Here is a 7,484-nt window from a genome sequence, read left to right on the forward strand (position 1 = left end):
AAGAAGTTTGGAAGTAAAAAATGCCTGTCTGAATTGGTAACCCCTGCAAAAGCAACAGTCCCTGTGGCTAAGAATCTCTTGTTTACCACTACAAAAGATCAAAACTAAGCAGGTAAACAGACATAATTATGTCTGGATGGTTTCTAGATATTTTGAATGTATCTTTATTCATCTTTACTCTGTTAATTCACTTCTTGTCAAATGCAAATTTAGGATTTTGTCATGTTTCAGAAGACAGTGTCTTGGCAAAAACTAAATCCGGCATTTAAAGTTCTCATTTAATAAAACAAAATGCAGCCAGTGCTCACCAAACAACAAAGAAGACACTTTAATACCAAATCAGTGTAAGTTATGAATGAAACTGACATACAGTGAAAACTTTGAGGCAATTCAAATCTCTGTAATATTTTCCAATAATTACAACCAAAAGTATTTTCACAGTGTACTCTCACTACTAGACCCATTTTGTGGTTTTATGCTTGTGCAAGCCACTTAAATAAACCCTCTTTATCCCCAAAAAATATTTTTCACCCCAAAATCTGATATTACAACTAGTTTTATGTCCTGACCCAGATCTTTGCTCTTGTCAGAAGTCAAAGTGACACACTCATCCCTGCTTCCTCTCACCCACAAAACCTCTGATATTGTCTGGCCTTTGTCAGTCTTAATTGAAGTCCCAGCTTGCTGTAATTGGCTTTTTGACGGTATGTGAATGGGGACTGCTGTTTATGGGTTAAGTGCATCTTAATCAGAGCTTTAATCCAGTCATTACCAGAGAAACACGAGGTGTTGAAAGGAGTGGAGAGAGGTTGATAATTGAGAGGCTGCTTCCTTGCTCCTTGTGCTGTGTGTGGGTGTGTGTGTGTATGTAGGCTATGTGTGTGTATGTGTTTGCTTACTTTAGGGGTGCTAGATGTTATGCCGGAGAAAATGGCAAGATAATATGAAATAGAAAAATGTTGCAAGAAGTTTTCAGTGAAATCTCATACAGTGTATGTAACGTCAAAAACATTTGCTTTTCATACTTTATTATTCACATTGTCCTTATGATTATACTGTAAGTCTACATTTGGCAGACAAAAAATACAAAGTATTTTGAAGATAAAGATATGCCCTCTACAATACTTTAGGAGCAAAACTAAAAATCTCCTGGGAAAACATTTCAAAAAAACTATTTTCTTTTTTTCAGCCCATATATGTATTCTGATGAAAATATATAACACCACTGATAGTAAAAATAGATTGGTATTGTCTACAAAACAGAACTCCATATCCACCCTATTGCTCAGCTGTCACATTCGCACTAGAGTTTTTCTCACTGTATATTTTAGCACCTATGCCCTGTGTGAGGCCTGTCTTCTTCCGTACCCCCACACTCACTCGTCCCCGTCTCTCACACACACACACGCACGCACGCATGCACACATGCACGCACGCACGCACGCACGCACACACACAGATGCCCAAAGCGTTGACTCCACGAGACTATATTGAATAAACATATTGCTTTTAGATAAGGTCTTGATTTGCATCATCCTTTGCAAGGTGTATTTTTCACCATTTTTAGTGTCATTTATTATAGACACACACACACCTACTGATCCCATAAAAGCTCTGTCAATTGCTCACAAACCTTTCAGTGCTAGTCACCTTCTCAGAGAGGATCATTGACGAATACAACTCAAAAAATAGCCTATTCATATTCTGATGGTGGCATAGAGGCTGAGCAAATTAGGTTAGAGGAGGTATATTTAATATGTGTGTCCTCTAAGATTGGGATTGGAAAGCATCCAATGTGAATATTGAGTTTGTCCTATACTTTATTTAATTAATTTAGCTTTTAACAACTTTAGCTCCAAAACGTTTTAGATAACTTAACAGTCAAGATCTATTGTTTACATATTTGCAAATGCTCTGTACATTGATCTGTGCTAATAAAAAAATGAGAGAGCTGATAAAACATTCAATTCGAAATTTGCTGAATATCAACTCTGAACCGGATCTACTAGAACCTAACCCTCGTGTCCACTGGTGTGAACACGTGCACATTGAAATTCTAACATATTTCGGGTTGTGCAACACCTTGCACATTGTGTGCGTGAGTGCTGTGTGTATTAGTGTATTTTAAGGTGTGAAGGGCCTGATGACTAGATGAACACTGCCAGCCAAGCTTTACCTCTCCCAAAGAGAGTGTGAAAACATTAACAGAGCCATTTACAGCACAAGATGACACTTCCACCCAGGTCAACACACACACACACACACACACACGCACACGCACACACACACACACACACACACACTCACACACACACACACACACACACACACACGCACACGCACACACACACACACACACACACACTCACACACACAGATCAAAAGCCAGGCCAACAGACAGACAGCAACATCTCTCTCTAATGGTGACAGAGAGAAAAGAGGAGGCAGCCCTCTTCTTACTTCTGGGATTCATTTCATCAGATGAAGTGAAGCAAAGAGAGAAGAATGTGTCTGCATATTGTGAGAGCAATTGCCAAAGATCTACGGGCATTGCATGCAAAAAGCAAAGATTTAGACAGCTGTATCCATAGTATGACTATACTGAAACATACTGACTGTCAGACTGATAAAATAAAATATCAAATAATTGCGCCTGGATAGCACTTTTTTATATTTAAAAGTCACAGATGTGATTTTACTTGAGAAAAAACATAAGCCCACTCTCAAACACACACAAACACACACACGCGCGCTGATGCATAAAACGTCGTTACTTTTGAGATGTTATAAAAACGTCTTTTTTATCCATTAAAAATCTATCGATCTTGTGCTTTGCCTTCTCTACTTGATGTTTTTTTCTGTCATAATGGAAAGCCTTCCCAGCCATTTCTTCAGCCTATTCTTCATTTGGAGTAATTATAGATATTTTTTCCCCTTTCTTTTCTTCTTTCTACCTATCTTCCTTCTCCCCTGTGTTCATTCAGAGGCGCTCTCACCACTGCATTCTTATTAGGGACATGTCTGAAAGGCTCCCGCAGCATGTGGTGTCCTCTGACCATCCGCTATGGCTGCTTTTTGTTGGCATTAACAAGCCAAGCAACCAAGGATAGCTTTTCAACAGGTACAAACTTTTCCTTTTAGATAATTAACCGCATTCAGACACTCAGCGCAGTGTAGGCAATGTGGGTACAGAAGCCCAGAGAGGATCATACTCAGAGAAAGGGGCGAGAGATGGAGAAAAAAAAACTTGATCAAAAGACAAGATGTGCTCTTTGGTATTGTTTAGTGCTAGCGGATTCTATACCAAACCCCTATTCAAATGGTGTGGTCTTCATTTCTGCTCTCCTTGTTGTCCTCGTCTCTGTCCTCTTCATCTTTTCATCTTGATGGACCATGCAATGAGGGAAAACTCTGGTCATTGTAGAATGGTCAAAGGTTTGCTGGCTTAATGAATGGCAGAAACACAAGAAGGGCTGAATGCTCTTCCCCGCTGCTGTTTGCCTCGCCGCAAAAAGCCCCGGGATGCCTCCTGAAGAAGGCCTGCTCCATCCATTGCCGACTCATCTCTTGTTAAAGGGGGCATAAAGCGAAGGCAGAGGGGAAAAGTAATTTTCTTCTCCTGTCTATCCATTCTTTTGGTGGGTTTCTTCCACTTTTTGCTGTGTACTTTCATAAAGCTTATAATTATCTTGGCGAGAGCCTCTCAAGTGAGAACGAATGGGGTCTTTGTAGTCTTCTCTCTTCAGCCCTCTCCTGTTTCTGGGAAGAAGGTAGTCATATTAACATTTGGTCTTTCCCTTTTACAGATGCAGTGAGAAAGCCAGATGTGTCTCTTATTAAAAAAAAAAACTTTATACTTTACAACTTAATTTTACTGAATCACCACTGAGCAAGTCAGAACAGGACGGGAGAATAATGCAGTAACTGGAGGCAATTATCAAACTTTAATCTCATATTTGCGGTTTACTCTATACTAATTGTAGTTGAATTGTTTAATCAAACTTGTATGTGGGATAGAGAAGAGAAATGTGCCATTGCTATTTTCTTACGGTATTGTTGCTCCTTTTTTTTAGGTATAGGGCCCCAGAAAAGTGCTAAAACAACCACAAGCTAACCAGGCCTCACAATAGCAACATCTATACTGACCTGGCAGCAGAGATCACTGGTTTAGGGTCAAACTCTCCCCCTTTATCATCTATACAAAGCATATCTCACCCAACCCTCCCTCGATGCCTCTGACCTCCATCCCCAACTCTTCTGGCTGATTACTCCTAATGTAATTTTAATTAAAAACTGTGGTGTCAAAGGGTTTAGCCTGCCTGAGAAGCGGGTGCAGATTGTAGCACAGTGGCAGACCCCTTCACTTGCTTGAGAGGAAATGCATCCTGACATTGCTTGGGTGGTGCCAACATGACCAAAAAAGCAAAGGAGCAAAAAAAGAAAAGGCTTTTTGGCTCATTTGAATACCATGGTATAATCTATTCTGTAATTATTGTTATTTCTCATATTGTTAAATTTGGGTTGTAAACTTTTTTACCTATAGGTGTCTGGTGATTTCATTTGCATTACGCACTAGTGCCATTAAGGCTTCAAACTTGTATCAGTTGAGCTGGAGTTAATTGTTGTCATCGTAATTTTAAATTTTAAATAAAAAAAATATACAGCATATCCTTTTTCTTCTGAGACACGTCTGGGTAAAGAGCTGAGCTTTGTGAGAAAAGAGGAAGGCAGAGGGATTGATGATAAGGTAAAAATGTTAAAACCTAGTGCTTGCCTTTACTGTCATTTTTAGCAAACTCATCACAGATCACCATCACTTTTTCATCCGAATATTTACGATCTTATGTCAAACAAAACCGTACTAAAAGCCAGCAAGAAGAGAAGGTGAGGTGTCCAAGCTGTGACTCATCCTAACATCAAGCTGCACTTAGTTGACTTTGACAATAATTACAACTTCTAAATTTCACAAGGGTGACCTGTGGAAGGTGCCCCACAGCAGGACCCAACAGCAGAGGTCTGCCTGTAGGTTTGTAATCCCCTCACCCGAGTTGTTGGATTATCTGCTCTCCATCGACCCTGAAGAGGCTCCCCGTGGCTCAGACTTAAACACTCTCTAAAATCTCATCTCTACACCCCATCTGCTGGCCGTACGACGTCTTGGAAGTCACAGATACGGAGGAGTGGGCACTGAGGCAACACAGCTGACGTGGAAATCAGAACAGTACTCAGTACTTCTCGCTGTGGCTGTGTGGAGCAGCGAAACCTTTAGTAAAAGTCTGTTTTAGGCATCATGCTCATCAAAATTACTATAAGGTTTCAGTTATTACATAACTTTATTGTGTTTATACTTTCCTCTGTGGTCCAAGTTAAAATCTATCCTCGTACTTCTTGCAGTAAAGGCTTTATCATCCTTGCTGCGACACATTTCCCTTCCTTTTAGTGGATTCTTCATTACTGTACTAAGATTAAGAATATACAAAAATCATACATTAATAACTGGTTTCCTGGAGACTCACAAGTGCAAGAAGTGTCAGTGGCAATGACCCTTTAACATTCTCTGACAGGGGCCTTGTTTTGTGGCCATCAGTGGACAGTTGGAGAAGCTGGTGGTTGGCCCTGAGCAGTGAGGCATGTAGTAAGAGGGTTTAACTTTGCTAACCTCCTTCTGCCAGGTTCATGGGGCCCTGCTGCTTGGGTAATATTGGATCAGTGTTGGGAGCCCGTGCCCCTGCCATATAAGCCAGCATGCTAGCTGGGGTAGTGAGCAGTTTCCATTATAGGGCCAACTGGGCTTGATGCTTGCTTACTTGTTCTCTTCCTAAGACATAGAATTTATTCCTTTTCCATCTTGTACAGTATTTTACTGACTATGATATTGTTTTAAAGGCTCATTACGTAAGATTTTTACTCTTACATGACACAAAATGAACACGTGTGTGGGAGTCTAATAGGTTTGCTGAACTGGAAATCAACAAATATGGTTAAAGTGCTCTTATTATGCTTTTCCGCACTTTAAGATTACTATCTTTAAAGGCTGAACTTGCAGGATCTACTGTGTTTCAGTATAAAATAATATACAATTGCTTCAGTAATTTATTGTCTTGCAAGTCAGGAAGTGTATTAGTACAATAATCTAATAGCTGTTTGACTATAGCATAGTCAAACATAGCATAGCATAGCATAGACTATAGCATTTTGGCTCTCTTGTTCTTTATCTTTTGTTTAACAAACTAATTATGAAACCCAAAGAGGGTTCACCATTAAAAATTAATAAGCACCTCGTGTGTCTTTATATTTTTTTTCCACTAACATTTTTTTGTGTGAAAAGTGCAGTTAAACAAGAATATAAGGGAAGATAAAGGTTTATTTCCTTTGAGTAAAGGCAGGCAACACTGTCAGAGAAAATCATTGGGACTCGTGGCCGGGTTAGCTCAGTTGGTAGAGCGGGCGCACATATGTAGAGGTTCACTCCTCAACGCAGAGGCTGTGAGTTAGACTTTGACCTGCGGTCCTTTGCTGCATGTCATTCCCCCTCTCTCTCCCCTTTCATGTCTTCATCTGTCCTGTGAAAATAAAGGCCTAAAAATGCCCCCAAAAAAAAAATTAAAAATCATGAGGACTCATTGTGATAAGCATGCAGGCTGTAACATTGAATATTATTATATACCATGAAAAGATAAACATAATATTGTGTTTCCCAATTCAGAAACCTGCAATTATTTAGTTTATTTGCTAATAAAGAATACGAATGGTTTGAACTTAGATGTAAGCACACACTGCATGAGAAGTGGTGAATCATTATAACCCTTCAGCTAATGTAATCATTTAGTTTGTTCATGCCACTTGGTCCAAATAACTGCTTTTATAATTATGTGTTTGCATTTTCTAAGACCATTTGCATTTGTGAAGAATTGGAAAAAAATAAATATGTATCATCATCGTCATAGAATCAGATTTTCTTTGTTACCCCCAAAAGTGGATGATGCGCTATAATTTTCATTGTAACATATATCATCCTGATCATTAGACAATAATATTAGGCCTCTGCTCTTGATTTGTTATTTTACTCATTTTTATCAAGAAAACATTACTAATATAAATATTCTTTGCTGATTTACTATACACTTTGTCTGAGAGATTTGTCCATATTGTGGATAGTAGAGTAAATTCTTGTGGTTTCAACTATGCCTATTTGTATGGTGGCAAGTGGATTTGTTTTAAAGGGATATGTTACCTGCAGGATGAAACATCAAATAAAGCTCATGTTTTGTCAAGTATTCAAGAGATTGTGCAATCATTCGCATGTGCTCCACTTGGCCCTGTTGTGGAAACTTGGCTAGTGCTGCAGTTTGGAAAGATTTGCTGATATTAAAATCTGCAGATGCCCACCTGGTGTCAGGAGGGATTGGAAACAGAAGAGTGTGCTATCTGTGAGGTGTTTGGTTGGGCTTGGAGATGTGTGGGTCCATCTGCTATATGTGTCT

The sequence above is a fragment of the Perca fluviatilis genome, chromosome 7, assembly GCF_010015445.1.
Source record: "Perca fluviatilis chromosome 7, GENO_Pfluv_1.0, whole genome shotgun sequence".
In the NCBI taxonomy this organism is placed as follows: Eukaryota; Metazoa; Chordata; class Actinopteri; order Perciformes; family Percidae; genus Perca; species Perca fluviatilis.